This window comes from Cimex lectularius, unplaced genomic scaffold (genome assembly GCF_000648675.2).
Source record: "Cimex lectularius strain Harlan isolate CLEC.00 unplaced genomic scaffold, Clec_2.1 scaffold87, whole genome shotgun sequence".
In the NCBI taxonomy this organism is placed as follows: Eukaryota; Metazoa; Arthropoda; class Insecta; order Hemiptera; family Cimicidae; genus Cimex; species Cimex lectularius.
The window spans coordinates 949,888-960,554 of NW_019392768.1; the positions used below are offsets into that span (position 1 = coordinate 949,888).

At 36.3% G+C, this 10,667-nt stretch overlaps 1 long non-coding RNA gene across 2 annotated transcripts in view; it reads left to right on the forward strand.

Annotated features, from left to right (window-relative positions):
• Positions 1 to 10,001, forward strand: part of LOC106667788 — a 245,019-nt gene extending 235,018 nt beyond the window's left edge. Inside the window, exons 1-7 of one of the 2 annotated variants that reach the window (XR_002910412.1) lie at positions 8,717 to 8,800; positions 8,876 to 8,911; positions 9,078 to 9,248; positions 9,313 to 9,483; positions 9,549 to 9,718; positions 9,785 to 9,866; positions 9,924 to 10,001. This is a non-coding gene — a long non-coding RNA (uncharacterized LOC106667788). Of the gene's footprint in view, positions 1 to 8,716; positions 8,801 to 8,875; positions 8,912 to 9,077; positions 9,249 to 9,312; positions 9,484 to 9,548; positions 9,719 to 9,784; positions 9,867 to 9,923 lie in introns of those variants that run through there. The other variant, XR_002910411.1, reaches the window with a different exon arrangement.
• Positions 10,002 to 10,667: the final 666 nt, after the last annotated feature.

Sequence of the window (10,667 nt, forward strand, 5' to 3'; positions counted from 1 at the left end):
TCCTTATATGTTTAACTGAATACCAAAGCATTCAAATTTGGCAGTTGGCTGAAATATACCTTTGACGATTTCAGATAAATTCCTACTATCAGACCGGTCTTTTGTTTTCAAAAAAAGTTCCTCGGATATCACTTTCGGTTGAATTGTGAAAAATCAGAAAATGGGAAACACTTTCAACCCCTAGATGATTTTCATGGCGTAAAAATTCACAGAATATCCATTGACATGGCTAATTCATCACCGCATCGACTAATTTATTCTCATTAGACTCAAAAATTATTAACATAATAAATGGTAAAATAGTTGACATTAAAAATGCCCTCTATTTGGCATAAGAGCCAACATTTTTTACATTTTTGGCTTGTGTCGAACATCAAATTTGTATAAGCAGATAGTTAATGGATTATAAATTGCTCGTATGCCTAAAGCTCAATATACAACTTTATTCATAAATAAAATAAAAAAACTTTTTGCAATTTGCATGTGTGAACATCCTAAAAAAACAGTTTCTTGAATGGTCCGAAGGACGTTTCGTATGTGGTGAGCCCATTGAAGGTTGCACATTTACGTTCAAACGTGTCTTGTTATTTATGTTGTTATTATTAACATCGATACGCAATTTGAAAATGGAATCTTAATTTTTTTTAGAAAGATGTCTCACTTTGGCCTTCTCGCCTGGATGAACTGGGAAAATCATCTCGCAAATTAGTGTTTACGGAACAATGTCAATGTCGTTTCGCGGGTAACAAACTACTATTTGAGAGGGAGAGATAGAAAAAAAAAGAGTAAAAGAGTAGGTACGGAAATGAAAGAAGTGGAAAGAAACGATAAAGCCAAAGTAAATAAGGGTTACGGAGAGAAGGACTGGACAACTTGAAACTTCTTGACAAAAAGAAATATATAGATATGAAGATAGCTGATGGCTAGAGAGATAAAGACTGGGATCAGACGAGGGGGGAGAGAGAGAGAGAGAGAGAGAGAGAGAGAGAGAGAGAGAGAGAGAGAGAGAGAGAGAGAGAGAGAGAGAGAGAATTGAATTGAACATTTTATTGATAAAAGCTGGCAAAATTAGGTCTCATGTAAAGAGAGAGAGATAGAGATAGACAAAAAGCAAGAGTAAGAGAGAATAAGAGTAAGAGGGATTGAGAAATCGGGAGTGAGTGAGATAGAGGCAGAGTGAGACTGTGTAAGGGAGAGATATTGAGTGGGTGAGTAGAAAGAGAGGAAGAAAACGAGAGAGGGAGAATGAATGAGACAGAGAGAGAAAGAGTGAAAGAGAAAAAGAGAGAGAGGGTGTGGGTGAGAGAGAAAGAAAGAAAAGGCAGAGGGAAAGTGAAAGAGAAAGATAGTGAGAGAGTCAGTAACTGTAAAAGAGAGAGAGAAAAAAAGACAAAAAGAGAAAGAGAGGGAGAATTGAACATTCTATTTATAAAAGCTCGCAAAATTAGGTCTCATTTAAATTATATAAATCGCAATTCTTTTTCTCAAAATGATCAACGAGAAAAAGGATTTTATTGTATTCTAAGGAACAAGAGAGAGAGCGAGAGAGAGCGAGAGAGAGAGAGAGAGAGAGAGAGGGAAGAAAGAGAAAGAGTTAGAGAGAATAAGAGTAAGAGGGATTGATAAATAGGGAGTGAGTGAGATAGAGGCAGAGTGAGAGAGAGTGAGACTTCGAGGGAGTAAGAGTGAGACTGTGTAAGGTAGAGATATTGAGTGGGTGAGTAGAAAGAGAGGAAGAAAACGAGAGAGGGAGAATGAATGAGACAGAGAGAGAAAAAGTGAAAGGGCGTAAGAGAGAGAGGTTATGGTTGAGAGAGAAAGATAGAATGAAAAAGCAGAGGGAAAGTGAGAGACAAAGAGTCAGTAACTGAAAGAGAGAGAGAGAGAGAGGGAAAAGCTCTAGAGAGAGAGAGAGAGAGAGAGAGAGAGAGAGGGAGAGAGAAATCGAGTGGCCGTTGATGGGAGTGAGATAGAGGCAGAATGAGAGTGAGAGGAGTTAGAGAGAGTAAAAGTGAGAAGGTGTAAGAGAGAGACAGTGAGTGGGTGAGATAGACAGAGAGAAAGAAAATGAGAGGGAGAGAAAGAGTGAAAGGGAAAAAGAGAAAGAGGTTATGGTTGAGAGAGAAAGATAGAATGAAAAAGACAGAGGGAAAGTGAGAGAAAAAGAGTCAGTGACTGTAAGAGAGAGAGAGAGAGAGAGAGAGAGAGAGAGAGAGAGAGAGAGAGTGAGAGAGAGAGAGAGAGAGAGAAAGAGAGAAAGCGAGTGGCCGTTGATGGGTGTGTGGGAGAGCCAAGAAAGGACAGACAGAAGGACTCCAAATTCATGTATACACCAACGCATAAAATGGCACATACACACGCGCTCGTATTTTGGCTCTTGACCTGCTTATATTGATGCTGACAACTATAAAGTAATTGAAGATAAAGCGTGTCCTCAACGTTATTGTAGAACACAACCTAGTGCTGCATATCTTGTTCAGGATTTTACTATAGTTGTAGCTTTTCCTGACGATAAAATGATTACGACTATTGACAAAGAGACAATACTATGACAGATTTTTGGACTGCCAAAACTAACTACTGGATACTTGGACTGCCAACTACTAACAAAAATTGTAAGACGCTTCATACGCCAAAGTCGAATGAACTGGAGGAATATTGTTTGGCGGACAGCTTGGCGTTTTTGGGTGCTCTTTTCGACAAGCAGTACAGCTGGAAGCCACATGCTGATCTTATTGCCAATAAGGCGAACAATTAAGAAAATGCTATCCAAAGCAGCTAGGATGACATATTCTTGCCCTGTTTATGTATGTTTGAGAACGCGGTCAAAAGAAAGGAATTGTGTGTAAAAAAGTTTCACAACAATCTAGTACGAGGGGTGCATGCATCATTAACAACATAATAATAAAGCCATTACAGTTCTTGGTCCGATTGACCAATTAACATTTTTCAATTAATTAATGTTTATGAAAGGTATTGGTTGAAATAAAATTCGAGAGGTGAGGTTGAGATGGGAAGTTTGTGTCCGAGCGGATCGAAGTCACGATAGCTCAAGTGGTAGAGTACGCCGTATTTAGCCGAAGGTCGTGGGTTCGAATCCCGCTCATGACACTGACTTTTTATCTCAACTAAAAACCTTAATTAATTGAATGATATTAATTGGTCAAGCGTACCATGAAAAATAGTGCATTTAATTGAATAATAGTAAAGATAAAGCAGAACTCCTCTGAAACAATCCTTAAGAATACTCTCTAGTTGGAATTGTCACAAAAGTAGCTTCCAGTCTATTCTGAAAGATATTTAGCTAGTCTTCGTCGGAATGGGAAGAAAGCTTGGCAAGAAACAAGAAAAAAATGAAGAAAATTAAAATGGTGTAAAGTAAGAATAGTTAGGGATGGTTCGGAATTCTTTTGGAAGTATGAGAGTAGGAAACGCATCATGACGTTTTTGTTCATTTTTCAGGAACCATGTCAGCCCCTAGTTTTCATTGGTGTTGGCGGTTTAACAGTTAACTCACGTTCTTAGTGACAAATCGGCTTAAATAACGCGGTCGTCATTGGTGACAACCGACTCGGCCCGGAGGTAAAAGGCGCTCGGCTTATACCAGGCCAACCCTGTATTCACGGAATACCGATTTGCCGTTTACGGCGCTAATATCGGACATAAACCATCATCATTACTTTTTTCGCCTTCTGTGATTGCCTGTGAAAATGTCCACGTGTAAATCGCTACTGGTCCTACATGGAGTCTCAAGGCCGACATTTTCTCAAGCGTAGTCATTTGCGTCAATTAACCAATGAGTATTAAAAAACAAATGCGGCACCATTCTTCAATTAATCTCTATTTTGCACATAGCAGTTTTTTTTTACATCCGACGATGCACAAATAAAACTCTTAACAAATTAATATCGGAAAAACTTCAAAGTAAACCATGATTCTACAGATGTCTATTAAAAACTTCAAAGTTTCATTCTCAAAAGGGGAAAGTATTAAGAGATCACCTGCGTGTTGTACAAACGCTGGAGAAAATAAAAAGTCTTGATTATGTTTAAAATCTAAATAAAATGCGTCGGCGAAGAATTTAGTGAGTAATTATTAATAAGCACTGGCTTTTGCAGTTCTTTAGACTTCGGTCTCAGGATAATAATGTATCTACAAAGTACATTAACAAGGTATGTACACATACAACTTGTATTTGGACATTACCTAACAAACTTTTAAGCGAATTAGGCTAAGATCTTTAAAATGTAAAGCGTGACTATTGTAACTATACTACACTATATAACTATACTATAAATCTATAACTATATAACCATACTATAACGGTACTAACTATAAAAATACTCCTATTGACAGAATAATGCGTTCAGCCAATAATTTTCCGCAACTTAGTATTTTTAATTATACTTTTTCTTCATTCTACGGTCAAATGTGCAACGTCCTTTTTAAAAAGATAGTTCCTACTCACAGTAAGTTGTTTTGCAACGATCCGGATTTCGAGCCTTTTAGCTCATCATCAGGTTGAAGGACTTCCACAACCACGTCCTCGACATGAATTGCCAAAGTGAACCCGCTGATACCTCCGCCAACGCGACGTTCCAATTAGCAGCTGATTTGTTTAATGGCGCTAAATTTGAACGTGCGACACGCGGAAATTATAACACAAATAAATATTAGAATAATAAATACTTAATATTACTATAAAGTACTATAAAAATAATAACAATTAAAATAATTAGATTAATTATTTGGATGTTTGATATTATTTATGTACATATTTAAAATGGGAGTAGATCAAAATCTGTTATATATTAGTGCATTTATCACCATGTTCAATTTAACATTTTTTAATTTCAAATTTCTCAAACCAATATAATTCTTTCCCTTTGTTGAAACTATGTAACACATTGTATTTAAATTTGAATTGAAATTATGATTTGTTTCTTTTACATGGTCCTTAAATTCCGAAAATTTGCTCGATTTAGGTTCTTTTACTCTTGTTTTTATTTTTCTACCGCTTTGTCCTGTATATTTAATATCACAATCATTACAATTGAGTTGGATTAATCCCCGCTTTTTGCCAAGTTGTCTACTTTGTCTTTAGGTTTTGACAGGATATTTTTAAGTGAACTTCTAAAAGCTATTCAAAACCTTCTTGTTTAAAAATTTTACTAACTTTTTCCGATAATTCACCAATGTATGGCAAACAACGGAAACCTAATGATTCATTTGTGCTGGGGTGGCTGAGTCCTATTGTTGATTCGTTTAAAGTTAATTTTATTAATTAATTGGTCGGCTCACATGTCCTGTATAAACCTCTTGGACTTGTTCACAAACCCCAAGATTTTGGACCATTTTATCTCGGGGAGTGATTTGGTGATGTCCTCTCCTTCAAAGATTTCAAATCTAGACCTAGCATAACTATCACACTCTGCGAGGTAGTGCCTTGCCGTTTCTTCTTTTATTTCGCAGAAGCGGCAAAAGGGATCTGGTAGGATACCCATTTAGTCTTCTCAGTGGGCAGTGGCCCGTCAGAATACCTATCAGCCTTCTAATTCCCTTCCTTGAGATGGAGAATAGCCATTTCGATTCTGCTGGTTTGATCGCCTTAACAAACTCTTTCGATTGCCTGTGTCCGGGGGATAAATTCCACTCCCTAAGGAATTGTTTCATGCCCCAGTTATTGATACTCTTTTTTGCTGTCCTCACAGAGTGAGGTAATACCGGTTGTGGCCCGACAAACGCAGTATTAGAACCTTCTTTGGCTAAGCCATCCTCCATTTCATTGCCATGGTGTTCTTTATGTACTGGTATCCAAATAAGGGTCACCTTATTCTCAAACCTGAAAGAGATCCTATTGATAAGATCTATAGTTTCCTCCACCAGTCGTGGATCTAACCTTTTTATAATGCCCTAAGACTAGCCTGACTGTCTTAAAAGATTTTAATATCTTTTCCCTTAATTTTATTTTCCATAAGTGTTCTACAACACACATTGATGGCCCAGATTTCCGCCTGAAAAGTGGAGGTTTATTGCCAAGAGGGGAGTTGGTGCTGATTCCTAATTTTGGTATGTAGATTCCTGCACCACTCCCTCTTGCTTTGATAAGTGATCCATCTGTGTAGCAGTCTATGTAACGATGGTCATCATCCAGACTATAATTATAATCACAAGGGGTGACTACCTGAAAATGCTTTTTCCCCAAAAATCTTTTTATCACTAACGCTTAATAATTGACCGTTAACTTTACTCAATAGTTGTGAGATTTTAGAGTGACCTGTGTTGTTGCACTTATGATTCCAGCTTCCCTCGCTAATTAATCTGTAGCAGCTGATTAGTGCTCTGACCTTAACCTCAATGTGAAGGGGTGTGGTATTGGTTATGATTTCAAATGATTTCAAGAGCTAGATTGGTTGTAGTTGAAAAGTGCAACCTGTTAAATCTTGAATTGTTATGTATATTTTAAAATATACATAATAATGTATACATATATATACATATATATTTTCTTTCATCTCTTCTATAAAAATAATTTTTTTTTAATATAAATTATTTAACTTTCACTTCTGTATATGTACGTAGATATACGTATATGGTTCTACATTTAGCTTCTATTATTTATAATTAAAATATTTACTGAATATCATTCATCTAAATGTGCACAAATACTCTTATTTTTACTTAATTTTCAACATATTTTTATGTAATTATTTTCTAATATTATTTATGTAATATTTTAAAATATGTTATATTATTTTACAATGACAATTTAAAAATTTAAAAAAATTTAAAACAAGGACTCGTCCTTACGCGATTAAGAATAGGCCATACGCGGTTGACACAGGAGCACCTGTTCTTGGGCCCGCGCAGGAACCCGTTATGCAGAGAAAGGCTGCTCGATCGGTCAAGATGAGAAGTTTGTTCATATAGAACTATTCCCGACTACCCGATTTTATTCTAATTGTAAGCAAATCGCGTTGTTGAAGTTTGTGGCATGGGCTATCGAAGTCACGGTAGCTCAAGTGGTAGAGCTGCGGCGTATTGAGCCGAAAGTCGTGGGTTCGAATCCCGCCTGTGACACAGATTTTTCATTTCGAAAAAATTGTCTATAATTAATTGAGTATTTATATATTTAAATAGAAGCTGATAAAATTTAGTATAAATCTACGTTTAAACTAATTAACACAAATTATACATGTAGAAACAGATGGACCAAACATTTCCATTCGTCATGAAACTTCTCTTATTAAGTAGAAGCAATCTTAGATAGAATAAATGCTTGTCGGAAAGGTACTGTCAAGAAAAAGTTCACAAGAAGCAACGGGTTGCTTATAAACAAAATCAAAACCTAGATTAAAAAAATGATAATAGACAGTATTGCTTGAACGAGTCCTGAATTTGGAATGAATCCATTTTATTAAAAATCGTTGGAATGCATCAAGAACCTGACAGAGATTTTCGACACAAATGATCAAACATGAAAAACCATGGCTATGAGATTATAATATGAAAGAAAAGAAATCTGAATATTTTACCACCACCAAATGGACTAGAAGATGTATTTACACACCAAAACCCTCTTTGTAATACTAATTAGTGCTTTCAGGACTTAATAAAAGGTAAGGTCTACACAAAGTTCTCCAAACAGTGATTAAAAAGCAAGATAAGCCTAAATGTCTGCGCCAGGCTTTTCAACTAATCTTTTAATTTGAGTCCATTATTGATCCCGTCTGAACTTCTGTGGCTCGGAAGAAGGTTGAAAACGGATAAACTTATATGGCGATGTTTGTTTTTAGAATGAACGATAATAAAAAGATATAATATTACGAGAAATGGGTTTCCTGGAGGATACGACTGACCTACTTTCAGTCCGGGAAATACGACAAGGGTTAAACCGACTTGGAACGAAACTAGTTTAAAATTGTCCCCTCGTCCGGAAAGGCCAGTGTGTTTACTACACCACCCTTGTCATGATATTTACCCCGTTGAGGTCAAACGAGTCATTTCCTGACGTGGTTATAAGAAATTAACACAATTCCACTCGCAAATAACAGTGCAATATTGTTCCTACAAAAATATAATTTAATAAAAACATTTTCAACTGCACAATATAACAATTACATCAAACCGCAATTCGACCTTTCCAATTTTTTTCTGAATCGTATGGCTTTCAAGAATGCAAATGACTAAGGAAATACCATTTGCGTGAGCTGTGCTATATTAAAGGTCGGGATAATATAGCAGAAGATATGCGAAAAGCATATCAGCAACTTACAACACTCTCACCCCTTTACAAAATACTTAACATAATACATTTAATTCTCTTTTGACTGTTTACTTTCATAGAAGTTTTGATATTTAGAATTCGGCAATATAACTTAATTGTAAAATGTTTTTCCAACCGAATCAAATATTTTGGATTAAATAAAAAAAAACAGTGAATGCTTTACTTTTCTCTCGACCATATGATATAAATAAAATCAATTAATTTTGTATGCGTGATCAAATTGTACATATATCTAACATACAAATAAAAATTTACGAAAAGAAAAATGAATTGATATATATTATCATAACTAATCCCACAAAAACCAAACCAATATAACAAATTAGTTTAAAAATACGTTTAAAACAATGAACAAAAAACAAATGCAAAAGAAACAAAATGCTTGTATCCAAGGTGATATTAAGCCAAGAATTTTATTTAATCGTCATAAAATTTCAAAAGCTTGAAGAGAGAAGTTGTAGCACATACCAAACAAATGAGGCGATTTAGAACGGGATGGACACCGTTTATACGGTAAGAAAGGAATCAATTAAATTTCCTATATAAACCAATTAAATTCTTTTTTAATCGTTCGCCCTTCTTATCCAGGTTGCCCGCCCTGCTATTGGAAGGTGACGAAAGCCGGTGAGTTATTATGCTTTTAACTTAAACAAAGGAATGTTTAATTACATATTTACCTATTTTTTAACATTTACCTACAACTGATCATTTCTTACTGAACTGTGGTCTATAAAATAAGGAATACAATGCGTTTTCAAGTTCTTGTCCGCTAATTTTTTTCTTCTTATAGGAGTCCGTCCTTCTCATCCAGGGTCACCGACCGGCTGGGTCCGCCTGGTCCTTTCTCATAGAATTGTGTCCTGATTGAGCTCATAGGGAGGGCAGTTAGCGCCCTCCTTTACCGGCGCCCGGACATAGCCTAGAAGTAGAATAGATTACTGGAAGGACTTCGGTTTTCACGGTAAGACACCAAGGAATACAATGCGTTTTTAAGTACTGGTCTCTTAATTTTTTTTTTCTTTTAGGAGTCCTTCCTTCTCATCCAGGGTCACCGACCGGCTGGGTCGGCCTGGTCCTTTCTCATAGAATTGTGTCCTGATTGAGCTCATGGGGAGGGCAGTTAGCGCCCTCCTTTTCCGGCACCCGGACATAGCCTAGAAGTAGAATAGACTACTGGAAGGACTCCGGTTCTCACGGTAAGACACCAAGGAATACAATGCGTTTTTAAGTACTAGTCTCTTAATTTTTTTTCTTCTTTTAGGGGTCCTTCCTTCTCATCCAAGGTCACCGACCGGCTGGGCCGCCTGGTCCTTTCTCATAGAATTGTGTCCTGATTGAGCTCGTAGGGAGGGCAGTTAGCGCCCTCCTTTTCCGGCGCCCGGACTTAGCCTAGGACTAGAATAGATTACGGGAAGGACTCCGATTCTCGCGGTAAAGCACCAAGGAATACAATGCCTTTTTATGTACTTGTCCCTCTATTTTGTTCTTTTCTTTTAGGAGTCTTTCCTTTGGGTCATTTCGTCAGGTCGTTAGTATTAGCAACCACACATTTGAAATTTCTAGTAAAAAATATATTTTGGTGAGTAAATATTACATAGTTGGTTATAAATAAAAATCAATCTTTTCTTCGTTTCAGGTAAACAGGAATGAAAATGGAAATATCAAAATCAGAAATGCATCACATAAAAATTCCTAAATATAGATGTTCATTTACTGTTTTGTACATTTTATTCTACACCGTAATTACGCTATAAGGAACTGCTTTGACAGGGCAATACTTTATGTCTCAATTTAAGTGGAATTCAATAAATTGTATTTATTCTCTTAAAATTACATTTAAAGCCCCACCGCACTGATAAAACTTGAGAACCGAAATGTATTTGTAACATTGTACCTTCCCTCTGTATGGAATATGATTCGTATGCATATTGGCTTCAAAAGAAATTTTCAAATTTAATATTTTGTTTAGCACCGTTTAGTTGATTTTTCAACCTTAGATTTTGTCAAGAACCTCGGGTATTGGATTAAAATTAATAAAATAACTAATACAATATGTAGAATTTTTATGTTAGATTCTTGTGTGCGATTATATGCAATAACCATTATGACCAGTGATTACTGCAACAGTTGCTCCTTCAAGCAACAGGATATTAACTGTGAACTTTGTAGTGGTACAGAGAGGGAGGATTTGTACCATTTCTTGGCAACTTCCCCTGCACTGACCGCTGTCACGAAACACTATTTTGGTAGGAAAACTGTCTAGTGAGATTCTGCTAGAATATATTAATGGCAAGGATTGGACTGTGTTGCTAAATTTCTGCAAAAAGGCTTATTTTCTTAGAGCCAGAATCAAAGGCACTTGGTGAAGGTGAGGCCGCTT